The sequence below is a fragment of the Sciurus carolinensis genome, unplaced genomic scaffold (assembly GCF_902686445.1).
Source record: "Sciurus carolinensis unplaced genomic scaffold, mSciCar1.2, whole genome shotgun sequence".
In the NCBI taxonomy this organism is placed as follows: Eukaryota; Metazoa; Chordata; class Mammalia; order Rodentia; family Sciuridae; genus Sciurus; species Sciurus carolinensis.
In genome coordinates, this window is record NW_025920225.1 from 317217 (window position 1) to 335659 (window position 18443).

Genomic DNA, 18443 nt, shown 5'->3' on the forward strand with positions numbered 1-18443 from the left:
ATTGACTTCAGTGACTTTTCCAGAGGACCATCAACTCACCTTCAGATGCTGAAACACCTAGCCAATGTCTGTTCACCCAAGGGTTCATTCTCTTGACCGGATGAGTGCCTCTGTGACACCAGGCCCTCTGAGAAATGGCAAGAATCCTATTAGCAGCCCAGTAAGATGCAGAGCACAAGCCAGTGGATGAAGCAAAGCCTGTTCTTGGCATGGTGAACACATTTTCACAGGGCAGAATACCATAGGTGAACATGCATCGTGCTAAAAGAGGAATGACACAAACCTACAAGGCTGAATACTCCACAAGGAATAGTAAGTACCTTTTGGGGAGGTATGAAACACAGAAGTGTGTTGGTGCTGAAAACTAACATTAGTGAAGGACGCTAACAAAATGGGTTTGTTGAAGGCCTATGTCCAAATTCCGGGACATTTCTTCATCTTCGACATACTATACAGGTAGAGGTGGTAGTCAGTGCCAGATCATTCTGTGAGCAACCATCATGACTGACCCTAATTCTGCTTGCAAGGACATCAATGCCCTTGCCAATTTCTGGCTCTTTCCTTTTGCATGGAATCATAGATGATGATATATATGCTGATTTTTAGTTTTTTCAGCACAAGGTGTCTGAGAAAACCTTTTTTTACACCACACAATCTACTCCATTGACCTTCAATGAAAATGACCTCACTTTGGGATATGCAGCAGTGAAGCATGGCTCTCGAGCTCAAGACTGCACTTCAATCAATATCAGACATTTAGTCAAAATCATCAGGCTCAATAGCAAACATGAATATCCAAAATGGGCAAAACTTTGTATCCAAGAGGAGATGTTAAAGAGCAGACAAAAGCGTGATAGGCTTAAGCGAGCAGGAAGAGTGTATCCTCAAGCATTTTCAAATTTTAGCATCCTTTTTTTTCTTGGACTGGCTATATCCAATACCAACATGCCATGTACCTCGTGGCTCTGCTTTCCTTCTTTCAGTTTGACTTTTTTCATTGAGGGTTTCTTGTGTCTCTCTTGACCCCACAAATCACAATCCCTCAGTCCCAAAACTGTGGTGCACAGAACAACATATCCTTCACCCAATTCTACTTTGCATCTCTTCAGTATCTCCATTCAAATTAACAACAGTCTAAAAAGGGCTTCATTCTTCTGGACCTGGACCTCCAATGAAAATGGGAGACTAGGTTCCAAATTCTCCCAGTTTCTCCTGAATGCTCTCAGCAGGAGCTAACCCATAGGCATCCCCAAATCATACAATTTGACTTCAAGTCATTTGCAGTCCAATGCCAAAAATGAGAAAATCCAGGGTCAAGGGTTGCTGTCTTTCATTCTCACCTCTTGCTTTTCCAGATGACATGGAGGTACACATGGAAAGTGCTGAGCTCTGCAAGTCCACTTCCATTGCACTGGGTCTGGAGTGTGCCCAAGAAGCCAGGAATTTGCCGAAGATTAGTGCAGTTGTCATTTGGAAGATCCTGCCATTTGCAATCTGGTGAGCCTCATCTTCTTCAAGAACTTGCTGATGATATAAGCCATGAGCATACTCATGAGAAGGAGCTAAGCTATGAGTTTCTGTGGGTTGACTCATGTCAAGGAACATCTCCTCGTAAGAATTGCCAGTGTCCATTAAAGCACTGCTACCTCTAACCATAGCTCCATGCTGAAAGTCTGATTGGATAACCCTTACATGTCAACTGGTTCTTTTTCAACTGTGCCAATTCAGTTGGTGAAAAGAGTAAAAAAATGATGACAGAGGATGGTTGGCATATTCAAAAGAGTTTTTGTGTCCCTGCCCCATCTGAGGGTCCGGGGATGAAACCGTGTTCCTTCTGCATACTAGCTGAGCACTCTCCAAGAGGAGCTGTCTTCAGCTTTGCAGGGGACCCTTTGATGTACCCTGTAGATCCCCTACTGGTCTGATTCTGTGAAATACTCTACAGAAAACTGAGCTCCATATGAATCCAACAAGTTCCTAAGGAGCTCTTTATCTTCCTAATGATGACAATCCTGCAAGGAATATTTGGTGCAAGTCAAGACCGAAATCTAGATGTGTGGCATGAGAGGAAAACTTTATATCAGTCCATGGAAGGAGGAAAAGGGTTGTAGCTGATCACTGAGCAGAAAATTATGTCCGTTAGCACAGAAGCCAGGAGACAGCAGGAGGAGAGGCAGACCTATGTGGGAATAAGAATATGCTCAGGTTTTTTTTTTTATCAAGGGAGACTTCTGGGATCATTACCTTTTAGATCCCTAGCCATTCAAATCACAATCTGCTGATTCCTTCCTCAGTGCTGTTTTTCCTTCTGGCATTTTCCTTGGACAATTTCTACCAAGGAGATATCTGGGCAAAATTCACAAGCCGGTAGAGCTGCTGGATCTTGCATGCCATCTCCTTTATGGGTGAGGTAGAGGAAGGTGTTTCTCCTGGGAAAAACCTTTTTCCCTAAATGAGGCAATGCCTCAGGAACACAGTCAGAACTTGTCAGTAAATTTACACAGGTAAAGGGAAGTGCTGATTGCTCACAGGGTCTGGGGTTCAAGGACTGATATATGGTGGCAGGAAAAAAAAAAAAGAAACTTCCGTATCCAATGTCCACCTGCTGCTAGTTATGGTTGCAGCTCTTTCTCTCAAGATTCAATGGAGTAAGATAAGTGACTTAATGTCATATCCGGGATCTCTCAGTCCTTCAACTGCAATCTGGTCCTCTCTAAACATGGACTCATTTTTGTTTTCCAGTGCTCCGGTGCCATGAGAGCAAAAGATAGGTGTTTGGCTGTATTCTCAGTGGAATGGGCAGGGTTTGGGCATGGCAGGTGTGAAGGGCATGGAGGTTCCAGGCTCTGCTAGGAGCATGCACTTTGCTCTCCCCAGAGTCTTTCTCTGGACCTTGAGACACCTGGATATTGAGGAGTGGATTCTGTGGCCTTGTGCCTGCATCTGAGAGAGCACCTGAGGTCATAGAGAGGTGGTCTGAGAACAAGGTGTCGTCAAAGTTTTCCTGGCAACCAGAGAGATTCTGGTTCTCTCTGCTTCAGACCATGATTGAAAAGAAGCGCCAGCTCCCAGATCCGTGGTGATGGTAAGAGAAAAGAGCAAGGGATCGAGGGCCAGGGGCCTGATCTTTCCCAAAAAGTGATTCTAACTTCTTGGCCCACTTGAAGTGTAGCTATGTGGTGTGCGGGGGGCAGTTGGTGGCTGTGGATCTTTCCTAGTCCAGGCAGGACAGGGTACCCCACTGAAGCCTGACAGATCACACTACCCTCCACCCTTGCTAGGTGGCTCTCTGCTGGTTTGGCCAAACTGGGCATCATGACAGCCTGGTCCCCTAGATCCTGCTCTTGGCAGTGAGCCCCCACAAGTTTTGGGGGACCAGACATGGATGGACCCTCCATGAAGTTAAATAGGTCAAACAGGTTAGCATCAACCCCATCGACATTGTCCTCTGAAACCACTCCTCCAGTTCTGGGAATACCCCAGATATGGCCAAGTCAGGCAACTCACCTAGAGCCCTAGCAGGCACAGGGCATGATGGCTTCTGATTATCAGTGCATGATGTGAGCAGCGCAGCTCCCTACTTTAGGTTCTCCTTGAATTAGAAAAATTCACAGCCAGACTGGTCATTTGCCCCTCCTTTCTGAGATTGCCCTAACAGTAGACAGTTGCAACCTAGGGGTGTGTTCTTCCAAGTGGAGTTGGGTTGCTGTTGTTATGGATCATGAGGACACCAGGTAGTCATTCACTCAGCATGTTGGTAGAAGTTCATGAAGGAACTGCCGGGCAAGAATACATGTTCAATGCTCACTCCCCCTGCCAGGGACAACCACCTTGCACACTTCTTCACAACCTGTCTGCACTCAGAATTTGTCCTGCTGTGATTTTTCCAGAGGTCCTTCAACTCACCTTCAGATGCTGAAATACCTAGCCAATCTCTGTTCTCCCAAATGTTTATTCCCTTGACCAGATGAGTGCCTCTGTGGCAGTCCTCTGAGAAGTGGCCAAGAGTCCTATTACCAGTTCCTATAAGATGCAGAGCAGAAGCCAGTGGATGAAACAAGAGCCTGCTCTTTGCATGATGAACACATTTTCACAGGGAAGAATATCAAAGGTGAACATGCATCATGCTGAAAGCGGAATGACACTAAGGTTCAAGGCTGAATACTCCAAAAGGAAGTGTAAGGACCTTTAAGGGGACTGAAATGCAGAAATGTTTTGGTGTTGAATACCAACTTTAGTGAAGGGACACTAACAAAATGGGTTTTGTTGAATGTTTGTGTCCAAATTCCAGGACATTTCTTGAAGTTCACCATGCTGTACAGGTAGAGGAGGTAGACAGTGCCAGATCATTGTGTGAGCAACCATCTTGACTGAACCTAATTCCCCATGCAAGGACATTCATTCCCTTGCCAATTCCTGCCTCTTTCCTGTTGCTTGTAATGGACTGCTGATGATCTATATGCTGATTTCTAGATTTTTTAGCACAAGACCTCTGAGGACAGGCTTTCCTTACACCACATATTCTACTCCTTTGACCTTCAATGTAAACTAATTTTTATTGAGATATGCAGCACTGAAGCATGGGTCTTGAATTCAAGAAAGTTCCTCAATATCAGACATTTAGTCAAAATTATCAGGCTCAATAGCAAATGTGAATACCCAAAATGGGCAAAAGTTGAATATCAAAAGAGGACACTTTAAATATCATCCAAAATTTGATAGGCCCTAGTGAGCAAGAAGAGTGTATCCTGAAGACTTTTGAAATTTTAGCATCCTTTTTATTTCTTGGACACTCAGTATCCATCACCAAAACACCATGTGCCTAGTGTCTCTGCTTTCCTTCTTTCAGTGAGACTTCTTTCAAATAGCACTTCTTGTGTCATTCTTGACCCTGTAAGTGCAATCCACTCATTCCCAGAACCATGGTGCACATGAGAACACCATAGCCTTCACCCAATTCTACACTGCATTTCTTCAGAAACTCCATTCATATTAACAACAGTCTATAAAAGGGCTTAATTCCTCTTGACACTTGACCTCCATTCATACTGGGAGACTAGATTGAAAATTCCCCTGTTCCTCCTGAATGCTATCAATAGGAGCAAACCCGTATGCACCCATAAATCATACAATTTGACTTTAAGTTATTTGTAACCCGATGCCAAGGAATACTGAGTGAGAAATGCCAGGGCCAAGGGAGGCTGTCTTTGGTCCTCACCTCTTTCTTTTCCAGATGACATTTAGGTTGTCATGGCAAGTTATGTGCTGTGCAAGTCCACTTCAGTTGCACAGCATCTGAAGTGTGCTCAAGAAACCTGGTAATTTCCAAAGACTAATGCAGTTGTCATTTTGTTGTTCCTGCTATTTGCCACCTGATGAGCATCATCTTCTTCAAGTACTTGCTGATTATATACCCCCATGAACATGCTCTTGAGAAAAGATCTATCCTCTGAGTTTCTGAGAGTTGACTCATTTCAGAGAACACTTCCTCTTAAGAAATTCAGGTGACCGGTGAAGCAGTGCTAAATTTGACCGCATCTCCATGCTGAAAATTTAAGTGTCATATGCTTGTGTGTCCAACTGGTGCTTGTTCAACTGTGCCATTTGAGTTGATGAAAAGATGAGAAAAAGTTGAGACAAGGGAGGGTTGGCATGTTCAAAAGAGATTATTTTTTCTTTAAAAAAGTGGGTTTTTGCTGGACTTGGTTTTGCATGCCTGTAATCCCAGTGGCTTGAGAGGCTGAGACAGGAGAATCTCTAGTTTAAAGCCAGTCTCAAAAATGCCAAGGTGCCAAGCAACTCAGACCCTGTCTCTAAATGTATTTGAAAATAGGGTTGGTAATATGGCTTAGAGGTTGAGTGCCCCTGAGTTCAATCCCTGGTACTCTTCAATCTTTCCCCCAAAAAATAGAGAGTTGGTGTTATTCTGTTGCCCATTATGGCCCTAATCTCCATTTTTCAAATGATGCTCTTATCTCAGCCTCCCATGTATTTAAGACTTACAGGTGCATGCCACTGCACCTGGCTATTTAGATTGTTGTGTGTGTTGGCAGGAAGGGTGCTAGAGATCAAATCTACAACCATATGTGTGCTAGACAGACATTTGCTCTACCACTGGTCTACATTCACAAATAGGACAGCATTGTAATGAAGTATTATTCTTAAGTTTCTAATGAAAATAGTTACGATTCAGTGTCCTGAAGTAATGAAACATTTGTATAGTTTTTTGAAGATGTTTCATCTTAAATTCTCCATAATAACCATTGTTACTTATATGAGGCCATGCCTTCCATGTGGTTTTTACATATCAGTTGATGTCCCAAATAGTTGAGAAATTTTTCCTGCTCTCCCACAGTCTACTGAAAGAAAATGCCCCAGCCACTTAAAGAAAGGAAAAGAAAGGGGCTGGGACTGTAGCTCAGTGGTAGAGATTATGTCTCGCACTTTTGAGGCACTAGGTTCAATCCTCATTACCATATAAAAATAAATTAATAAAAAAGAAAAAGAAAAAGAAAAGAAAATTCTGCATTCTTAGGTTATGCTTTATACAAGGATGATTGTATGCTTTATTCTCTCCCATAGGACCTAGCTTTTTATTGGTGGTCATAATTGATTGGATCAGGTTAAGTCCTTGCTACAGAGTCAGCCATTTTGTAGTACTGCCAATGACCTAGGTGATTTGATGATTCCAAAATGGGAGACTGGTGATCATATCACAAAAACTTGATGTAAGGATCCAAGAGAGTCATTCAGTAATTACTAGGAAGAGGGGAGTAGAAACTAAGAAAGACTCAGGTATTAAATGGCAGTGTCACAAGGTGGAGGAATTGAGACAGATGTGATGGGGTACTTCCTACTGCTGAGGGCTGATGAGGCAATCCAGTTTTTAGGGTTGTGCTAGATCTTACCCCAGTCTCTGATGCCTAACTGCAGCTTTCCTGGGTGGTACTGGGGAGTCATCTGCTGAGATTTTGCTTGCATTTTTATCTCTTTCTGTATTATGTGTTTCTTTCCCTGTCCTTTTCCTGAACAAGGGCCTGTTTCTTGTGACAAATAAGGTCCATTCTCCTCTAGGACCTTCTAATTTCTGTATTTATACTATTAACTCATCTCTCACACATGCTTCATTTTTATCACAGTTGTTTGTTGAGTATATTCACTGAAATGACTTACTCTCATCTCTCCTTTAACATATTCTAAAGAGAACTAATGATATTTTTTTTGTAATGTTTTGGTGCTGAGATGCAAACCCAGAACCTTGTGTGTGCTAATGAGCAATATCCTCAACCCCAGAACTAATGATTTTTAACCTAAAATTTATAAACATTCCCTATTTTAGCTTTGCTTGTTTTTGTTCTTGTTGTTTTTGAAGTGGGCATTGAACTCAGGGGCTCTTAACCACTGTATTTTATTTAGAAACAGGGTCTTGCTGAGCTCTTATGGCCTCAGTAAGTTGCTGAGGTTGGATTTGAACTTCCAATCCTCCTGTCTTACCTCCCAAGTCACTGGTATTGCAGGCATGTACCACTGTTACTGGCCCCTATTTTAGTTGTTAATATCACCATACTCCCTTTTATTCAAATTAAAATTTTTAATATTAGTTTTCACTCTCCATTTTCTTTGACCCTATTTTCAAGAAATGTTTAAAGAGATTGAATAACATTTGTCTATAAAATACCTAGTGCTGACATGATTTTTTTTTTTTTAGGTACCTCATATTATCTTGTTTAGTGGTTGGCATATAGTGATTGGTTCTTAAGAGTATTTGAATTGAATTATAATGAGAATGAATAAATATGCTAGAAAACAAACAAGCTGAAATTGATTTTGGACTTTATTATTTTCCTAGCTCTAATTTTGATGAAAAAGCCTTGGTCAGACAGCATTTGGATTCTTTTGATGAATTTATTTAGATGTTTGTTCAAAGAATCGTGGCAGATGCTCCACCTATCAACCTACAAGCTGAAGCTCAACATGCTAGTGGAGAAGTTGAAGAACCTGTAAGGTGGTTATTCTAATAAGTTACATGGATAAAAGATAGTTTGAAATTTCAATTCTGCTTGCAGTTGGCTTAAAGGTTAAAAGTCAGTAAGAGTTTTTAGCAATGTACTTACAGCATCTTTAGTCACCTTCTGATTTATTCTTACTAGAGATTGTGTTTTTGTAATTCAAAACCCTAATCATTATGCAGATGGGGGTATTTATATTTGGGGAAAAGGAACTCAAAGATGAACAACTAAGAGAAGCAAGCCAGAAATAATTACTTTAGATAATTTTACTTTTTGCCTCTTTCCTCCCCTTCAAGTTCTGGGGATAGAACCTAGGACCTTGTACATGCTAGGAAGGCACTCAACATCTAAGCTATGTTCCAACCCCTTTTTATCTTACATTGAGAAACTCTTTCTCATTTAAAAGGCTGTCCTCAAACCTGAAAAACATCCTTCCTTAGACTTCCATGTAGCTAAGATTACAGGCAGTGTCGTCATGCCTTGATAAGTAAAAATGTTAAGAGGACATTTTCTCCTGATTTTTGTTTATTACATGGGATGCATTATCATAACAATATGAGACTAATAAAAGAAAAATCACATGGCGAGTGTGGGGGTGCCTGTCTGTAATCCTAGCTACTTCAGAGGCTGAGCCTGGAGGACCTCCAGTTTGAGCCCAGCCTGGGTAAGAACGGGAGACCATTCTCAAAGTACAAACAAAAGACAAAAAGGAAAATCATCAAAGCTTATTAGCCATTTTTAGTTTCTCAGTTCTTTAAAGTTTTATTCACATAAGTACATTTTTAAGCATTGTTAAAACTAAAACTTAAAATTATAACATTGTTAAATGTATGATTTTAGTTTTATATAGTGATTGTAAAGTCAAAAATAATGGTTGACTATTCCCAGTTTTAGAAATCTAGAGAGGCAGCTGTGGGATAATGCTGGACTTTGATTAACAGGGAAAACTGTAAAGCAAAATGAGGTAAAGTTAGATAGTGGGAAAAGTGGCTATTTCTAGCCATTTCAGTCTTATTTCTCCATAGCTTATATTAAGAGGGCTGGTTTGTTCTCATTCTAATTGGATGCTACACAGAATTTTGCTCTTAACGGCAAAATTAATTGACTTTTCACGGACTGTGATGGAAAAAGGGACATAAGATTTCTTTTTTTCTCATTTTTTTCTTCATGGTTTATACTTAAGTAGAAGATAATATTATAACAGCATATTCAAAGTACCAGTAGAAGTGATATGTAAAACTTAGTTATCAGAGCTTTATAGAAAAGAAGAGCAGAGGAGAAAGAGGCTTAGGCATTGCCACAAGAAAGTATTTGATGTATTTGGTTTGAAAATAGGATGGGAACCATAGCAAACAACTTCTGAATTTTAGTTTGTCTTCCCCTCACCTCCCACTCCATAATACTAGGTATTTAACCCAGGGCGCCACCTGTGGTGAGGCAAGTGCTCTACCACTGAGCTATATTCCCAGCCCTTTTTATTTCATTTTGAAATAGGGCCTTAATGAGTTGCCCAGGCAGATTTTGCCTCAGCCACTCAAGTAGCTGGGATCACAGTTGTGTGCCCCTGCACCCACCTCAGTTTCTGTTTTTGGTCTTAGTGGATGATAAGATGGAGCCAGTTTGTCAGAGATTTTGGATGATGTGAGGAATTGTTGAAAAATTATCAGAGAATATGCATAAAGAATTATTTAAGGAAGGTTGCTTTGGAAATGGGTATTTACTTGAAAGGGAAAGAGGCTGGAAGTAGTTGAAAACCTTAGAATAGTCTAGGATAGTTTCCTAAACTAGAGTGATGATGGAAATAAGAAATGGAGGGTTCCTTCCCCTTGGTTCAATACTCCTGCCAATAATTTTTTCCCTTTATCTATTCCAGCGTGGGAGGATTGGATATCAATAATTTTCCCTTAGGAAAGGGTCTGCTTAGTCCCATCTTCTATGAGATTTGATGTAGAGAGAAATCCTGCATCTGTTTCTCTCTGAAGAGTTATATTCATGGATCTTGTTTAGTTAGGCAGCAGATATTTTAGAACTTTTTGTTTGTTTGTTTGTATTTTGTTGTTGACTGAGTTATAGTCATCCAGGATTGGAAGTGCATACTACTTTACACCGAATTAGAATGATTAGAATTTCTCTTTTGGTGTGTGTGTGTGTGTGTGTGTGTGTGTGTTTGGTACTGGGAATTTAACCCAAGGGTGCTTTACCACTGAGCTGTATCCCAAGCCTTTTAAAATTTTTGTACAATTTTGAGGCAGGGTCTCACTAAATTGCTTAGGAGTTTGCTAAGATGATGAAGCTGTCCTTGAACTTGCCATCCTCTTGTCTCAGCCTCCTGAGTCACTCGGGCTATAGGCATGTGCCACTGTGCCTGCCCTTTTACTTATTTATTTTTTAGTTGTTTAATGGAAGAGTTAGGTTTATTTTTTTCTAATATCCTATTGATTACATTTGAGAAGTTCTAAATGTCAACTTATTTTTGTTCTTTGGTAATTTTATACTTTTGGCCTTAATCAGAGACAGGGGTATGAAATTGTATAGATCATTAATAAAATTTGATTTGACTGACATAAAACTGTATGCAATTTTTATGTACCTATGGCATATTAAATCATTTTATTTCTGGTTTACAAAAGCAATTAGGTGTAAAACTATACATATATGCAGTGTGCATGTTGACTTTGAAGAATCCTCATATCAATAAAATAGATTAATTTTGCCAGTTTGAAGAGCTAATTTTACTTAAAATATTAATGTCAGTTATTAACATCAGAATCAATAAAGTGTTCATGGGAAAATTTATTTACCCTTTTCCTGTTTCTTGTTTAATTTTAGCCAATGTATTTTTTGAAATTTGAACAAATTTACCTCTCCAAACCTACCCATTGGGAAAGAGATGGTGCTCCTTCACCAATCATGCCAAATGAGACCAGATTAAGAAATCTCATGTAAGAAATACATATTTTTGTCATCAGCTGATACTGAAATAGAATTCAGAAAATATATGTTAACCAGGGGAGGATTTATGTTTTAGCAAATACCCTACTATTGTTCAACTGTGACCTACTTCTATTTTCAAAGGTATTCTGTTCCAAATTGTGTTTACATAACAAAAACTGTCATTAAAGAAGGTGAAGAACAACTTCAGACTCAGATCAGAAATATTTTATAGGAAAAATTCCAATTATGTTGCATTCAACTTACTGCCTGTTGAATGACTTAACAGATCATGATCTTTGTGAGTTAAATGAATGTCCCTTGAATCCTGGTGGCTATTTAATTATTAATTGATCTGAAAAGGTATAGTAACATTATTTTAAAACATTACAAAATGAAAGTTAAAATTTAAATTATTAAATTTGAAATGAAAAAGTAGACTTTCATACAGGGCAAATAGAATGTGGATTTAAAATTATTTATGGTGTGACAGCTAAACTTAAGCTTTATTTAGATAAACATAATATAAACTAGCATTTCATTATTTTTAGAGTTACATATTTTTACAAAGCATTCAATGCAAAATGCAGTTTGCAAAGTTCAAGAATTGCTGTTTCTCTGTGAACCTTTATGATCAAGTTAAATTAAGGTGCACATTTCACTCTTTATACTTCAATGACCTTTTGGTTTCATGGCTATAACTTTCTTATTGCCCATATAGATTCTAATTGCTCAAAAGAAAATGGAAACACAGTCTATGTGTTTGTCAAAAAGGATTCTAAATATTCCTACACAGGAAAGTGTAGGTCATGTCTGGAGAATTCTTCCTGACCTACCTGTACTATATGGGTTTGCATGCTGGCAAGAGGAGGACAGGTATGTTCTGGGATATGATATGTTGGTTTTTCTCATTCCTCTATGTCTTGTTTTGCATTCTTAGTCAAAAAAAACTTCTCTGGAGCATGTAATTTGTATTATGTGTTAGGTCTTATTATTATTATCATGTAACAGATTACTCCAACAACAATATTTATCATCTTGTAGTTTCTGTGTGTCAGAAATCTGGGTGCAGCTTAACTGGGTCCCCTGACTGGGTGTCTCTCATAAGGTGATAGTCAAGGTGTTTGCCTAGACTGCAGTCATCCCAAGTGTATTCACATGGTTGTTGGCAGGATTCAGTTCTTTTTTGGCCATTGGACAGTTTCAGGTCTTAACTGGCTGTTGGTTGAAATCCTCTCTGTTTCTTGCCATGTGACCTTCTCCATTCAGTAACTGACCCAGAGAGCAAGCACAAAGAGCCATAGAGCCAGGCACAGTGACACAAATGTATAATTCCAGCAACCTGGGAGACTGAGGCAAGATGATCATAAGTGTGAGGCCAGCCTTAGAAACTTAGCAAGATCTTGTCTTAAAATTAATAAAGGGGGAAAGTTGGTGCTAAGGATGTGGTAGAATGCCCACAAAGGCCCATATATTCCCTGGTATGGGGAATAGGGTCTGGCAGAAGTGCTAGAGAGTATAAGCAAGATGGAACCACACTTATAGCTTACTCAGAGATTCTATCATAAGTTTTTATTTTTCTTTGTGGTACTTGGGAATGGACCCAGGAGTGCTCTACTTCTAACTACATCCCCAGTCCTTTGGAAGAAATTGGAAAAGAGAAGCTTGTATGTAAGAGTCTGTTTGCTAGTTTTGAAGTGGTATTCACATCATGGAAATTCTACCATATATCAAACAAGAAGTTCTCATCATTATTTTGATCAGAGCATTAGGTTTTGTGTCTGATAGGTATATCCTAGAACATATTACATATGATTTTGAAGATGCAGAATGATGGAAATGGTAATGTGAAAACAAAATGTATTCATAGAGTCTGATAAGAAATTTAGATGTACTAATTGTTGCTAACCTTAAAACATAGAAGAGCTGGGTTTGGTGGTGCATGCCTGTAATCCCAGCAGCTCCAGAGACTGAGGCAAGAGGATCACAAGTTCAAAGCCAGCCTTGGCAACTCAGTGAGGTCCTAAGCAAGTCAGCAATATATTGTCTTTAAATAAAGTATAAAAAAGGACTGGGGGTGTGGCTCAATGGTTAAGTGCTCCTGGGTTCAATCCCTGGTAGCAAAACAAACAAGCCCTAAAACAGCAAAAATCTGTGCTGAAGGGCAATTTGATTGTCATAATTTTCATGTGTAGTGAAAGTCTTCCCTGTCTAGGCCTCTCTGCTGACAGTTCCATATAAAATAGATATGAAAATTAGAGATAGACAAAGGTTCAATGACAGCCCCATGGAGAAAGCAGTAAGAAAAATTATAAAAGTACACTATTCTAGTGTAATTTAGTAAAAAGGGAAAATGCGTAGTTGATTCCTTTTTCTTTTTATTTTGAGGAAAAGAAAAACCTTTTTGTTTTGTAGGAATTTCAAACTTAGAAAACAGCTGCTAGACTAGTGCCAAGAACTCTGTATTCTTCACGTCAGATTGAGTTGTTATCTTGGCTACATTTGCTTTATTATTTTACCTACACATACACATGACTTCTTTTCTGGACCATTTGAGAGTAAGTTAACAGGTATTATGCCTCTTTATTCCTAATACTTTAGTGTCTGTTTCCTAAGATCCAAGATATTCACCTACATAATCATAGTATAATTACTAAAATCAAGAAATTGAATGTAGATGTAATACTATGAATATGCAGATCTTACTCATATTTTTGCTAGTTGTCCTTTTCTTCCCTTCTCTTGTATAGGGGATTGAATTTGGGGACATTATACTATTGAGCCACAGCCTCATTTGTGTGTGTGTGAGTGAGTGAGTCAGTGCGTGCAGTGCTGGGGATCAAACTCAGGGCCTTGAGCATGGTAGGCAAGTGTTCTACCACTGAGCCCCATCCCCAACTCCTATATCATTTTGTATATTTTGAGACAGTCTTGCAAAGTTGTCTAGGCTGACCTGGAACTTGGAATCTTCCTGCCTTAGCCTCCTGAGTGCCCCACCACACCCAGCTCCAATAATAAATTTAATAGTATTTTTTTTCTTAGTTCAGATTCCAATTCAGGATCATTCATTGCATTTTCTTTTTTGTTTATTTGTATTGGTACCAGGGATTTAACCTGGGAGTGTTTTACCACTAATCTACATCACCAGCCCTTTAGGTGGTTCTTCTAGTTCTAAGGCTTTTATAATTCCTTGATTTCTAAAAACACATATTTGATTAGGTTTATAGGAATATTTGGCATGTTATTAAGTTAAATGAGAGCTGACTCATTTTGAGGTGAAAATATGAATTTGAAAATTTCTATATAAATTATTTGACAGTTTAAACCTTCTCATGATGAGACTTTTGTCATTCAAGAACAGAAAATTGCATTATATTTCATTGGTTCAAGAGGGGCAAAGCCTGGCATTACTAAAGAGAAAAGAATTGAATATGCAAAAGAAGTCTTACAATAAGAAATGTGTCCTCATGTTGGTGTTAGTGATGTTTTGAGACCAAACAAATATATTTCTTGGGGCATTTTAACTTTTATTGTTTTAGATTCTCTACTAAGACATAGTTGAGATAGAGTGTTTTTCTTAAAACTAAATGTAAAGAATGATGTTTTTTGATAAATATTATGGGGGAGAAAACAAAACCAAGTGTTTTTTTCACTTCTTTTTTTTTTTTTAAAGATATATGGTTCATAGGTTATTTCTGGCCACTTTGGATACAAGAGAACCAGATGACAAAGATCACTGTGGAAACAAAAGACTGGATCTTGCTGGGCCACTATTTAAGTTCTTATTGAGAGGATAAGATGTTACAGAAGGAAATTGTTGAAATAAGGAGATTAATTAGAGATTGTTTCATTACACTTGGAGTTGCTAAACCATCTTGGTACCATATTATGTACCTCTGAAACTTTCTATGTTTTCTTTGTTACTTACTCAGATTTAGTTTGGGTTCGTATCTGGGAATGATATTTGTGAGCACAGTGTATTTCTTGTTTATGCTTGTTTATTTACATTTTTTATGCTGGGGTTGGACCCTAGGGCATTTTACCACTGAGCTGCATTCCCAGTTCTTTTTATGTTTATGCTGAGGCTGGCCTTGAACTTGTGATTCTCTTCCTTCAGCCTCTGAGGAGCTGGGATTATAGGTGTGTGCCACTGTGCCCAGCAGTGCATATTTTTTTTTATTCCTCTGGTAACCTTGAGGAATGTGTGAGAAAGTAATACATTGTCTTGATATTCTTTCTTATTCTTCTTTTTTTTTTTTCTTTGAAGTGCTGAGGATTGAACCTGGGGTCTTGAGCATGCAAGGCATGCACAGTAACACTGAGCTATATTCCCAGCCATGCATTGATTTTCTAAGTACTGATACTGAAATTTTTATTAGTCTTGTTTTGCATCTCTTAAAGTATACACACATGAGCTAGAGGAAAACATATGAAAATAATAGCAGTGATCATTTCTTTGAGCATTGGGATTTTACATTTTTTTCTTTTTTCTTTTGGTACTGGGAATTGAAGCCAGGGGACATTTACCACTGATTTATATCTCCAACCCTTTTAATTCTTTGAGACAGAGTCTCTAAGTTGCCCATAGCCTTGCTAAATTTGCTAAGGCTGGCCTTAAACTTGTGATCCTCCTGTCTTAGCCTCCCAAGTTGATTGGATTATAGGCATGCACCACCACACCTGGCTTTTTATTTTTCCCCTACATTTATTTATTTATTCATTATTATTATTTTTTGCTTTAAATAAGTTTACTTTTATACATTTTAAAACTGCAATTTTCAGAAATTTAAAAGAAAAATTTTTATAATACTGAAATGTGCATCTCTTTGATGTAAAAATCACACAATATGTGTGATCTTGAACTAAAAAAATTAATGAAGATCTATGACCTAATATGCTGAACAAAATTATTCTTTGCCCATTCATATTTCCCCTTGCATTGCCCCACTGTGGGGATTAGGAATATACTTCTGGACACATATCCATATCTACAGAGAATTAAGATGCCACATCAAATATATTTAAAAAATTATAATATAGTAGAGCATCAAAGTTGGCTTAATAGTTGACACATGACACAAACCACCTAAAAGCAATATAAGATACAGGACACATAAAATAGAACACTGTCACTGAGATCAAATAATATGTCATTTAAATCTGATACACTGGCAACAAAGCAACTTCTTCAGAATTATTATATAAATAACATGCAAGTAAATCCTGAGTCACAAATTTGATAAGGTATTTTAAAACAAGCACTCAAACATACAAATATGTAAAATACAAGAAATATTAACAATGAGATCAGTTAACCACAGAAATAAATAGGGCAAAAACATGCATTCTCTCTTGACGTGCTTTCATTTTCTGACATGCTTTTTTAAAAAGCATCTTCATAGGTCAAAAAAATTATATTTTTAAAAACTATTAACGAAGTTTAAATCCCCATTAAAAAAGAGAATGTTTATCTTCAAGTCATTGAAGTTCAGATTCATACATTTTTAGAGAAAAAAATTTACAGTCTTCATGCTAAAAATATGAAGGAAAAAAGCTTTTAATTGTCAAGTCTTTTATTCAAAAATGATTTAGCAAGTGTTGTGTGACACTGTTTCAGGTTCTAAGGATATAAAAGTAAGACTCAATCATAGGTTTTGGAGAATTTACCATAATGGAGTTGGATCTAGCATAAGCAACCTTAGTTAACTCCTTTGGACCATAAAATGAAGTTCAACTTCAAAGTCTACCATTCTTGCATCTTGATCTGTGTAGCATATATGCTACTGGCAGCACTATTAACATTAATTATCTACTGATGGAACTAACTTCCATAAAGGATTCTACAGAAGTTTAGAGGGCAGAAAGTATTTAAGAATAAATGAATAGTGTCTGCATCAAAAATATCAGTATTCTTCTTTCAAAAAATCCAGAAAAAATTCATTCTGAGTATACAGAGCTGCTGGAGAGATCATCCTATTTGCAATACATGTGCAAAAATTTTATGTTAAGAAGGATGTTACACTGTCCAAATAAGGCCAAATCAGTTGTTAGGTTTTAAAGAATCATAACCTTCTTTCCAGAGGTCCTGCCAAGTTTTTAAGGAAACGTGCATTTTCTGTACATTTGAGGGCAAGTTCTTCCACTTGAGCTAATACTGCTGATGTGGCTTCAAGAAGTTTGGTTAGAGAAAATGCTGCATCTCCAATCTGCAGCTCCACCTACACCCAGTGGGTCCACAGTTCGGTCGCTGCTCCTGCTTGAAACTGGCCAGCCAAAACTCACTGTGACATGGGGAGGATGCCCATGAAACATCTGAAGAAGGAGAGGAGGGAGGTAGTGGGGGAAGTGAAGAAACATGAAACTCCTCACGGTCAGTCATGGGGAAGGGCTGGTACCACAGAGCCAGACCTAAACAGCAGAACTGACACCCTTTCCCCCACATTTAAAAAAGTATTTTTAGTTGTGGATGAACACAGTAACATATTTATTTTCTTATGTGATGCCGAGCATACAACCCAATGACTCACGTGGGCTAGGCAAGCACTTCACCACTGAGCCACAACCCCAGGCCTCCCTATATATTTTTTTTTGGTGGTGCATTATAGTTGTACAAAATATTTGTTGTTACATATTCCTTTATGAACACAATATAACAATGTAATTTGGCCTTAAATTTTATTCTTGATGTTTTTATATTTCCCATATTTTCTATAGTGAACTTTCAGAAACATTATTTTTAACAGAAAAACACATAGGCATTACAAAAAGATTATTAACATTAGTATTTTGCAGGTTTTTTTAGTTTGTTATATATTAGCATTTTTTTTTCTGTTGTTTTTTTCCCCTTCCCCCCACCCCTCCCATCCCTCTTTTCCCTCTATACAGTCCTTCCTTCCCCCATTCTTGCCCCCCTCCCTAACCCTCACTCTAACCCTAAAACTAACCCCTCCCACGCCCCATTATGTATCATCATCCACTTATCAGCGAGATCATTCTTCCTTTGGTTTTTTGAGATTGGCTTATCTCACTTAGCATGATATTCTCCAATTTCATCCATTGCTTGCAAATGACATAATTTTATCATTCTTTATGGCTGAGTAATATTCCATTGTATATATATGCCACAGTTTCTTTATCCATTCATCAACTGAAGGGCATCTAGGTTGGTTCCACAATCTGGTTATGGTGAATTGAGCAGCAATGAACATTGATGTGGCTGTATCTCTGTAGTATGCTGATTTTAAGTCCTTTGGGTATAGGCCAAGGAGTGGCATAGCTGGGTCAAATGGTAGTTCCATTCCAAGTTTTCTAAGGAATCTCCACACTGCTTTCCAGAGTGGTTGCACTAATTTGCAACCCCACCAGCAATGTATGAGTGTACCTTTTTCCCCACATCCTCGCCAACACCTGTTGTTGTTTGTGTTCTTGATAATCGCCATTCTGATTGGGGTGAGATGGAATCTTAGGGTGGTTTTGATTTGCATTTCTTTTATTACTAGAGAT

At 38.4% G+C, this 18443-nt stretch overlaps 2 pseudogenes; one reads left to right on the plus strand and one right to left on the minus strand.

The window, feature by feature from the left end:
* The first annotated feature begins 410 nt into the window (after positions 1-410).
* LOC124975210 (DNA-directed RNA polymerase II subunit RPB2-like) overlaps positions 411-18443 on the plus strand; it is a 78254-nt pseudogene continuing 60221 nt past the window's right edge.
* On the minus strand, positions 16981-17319 carry LOC124975211 (renal cancer differentiation gene 1 protein-like; annotated as a pseudogene).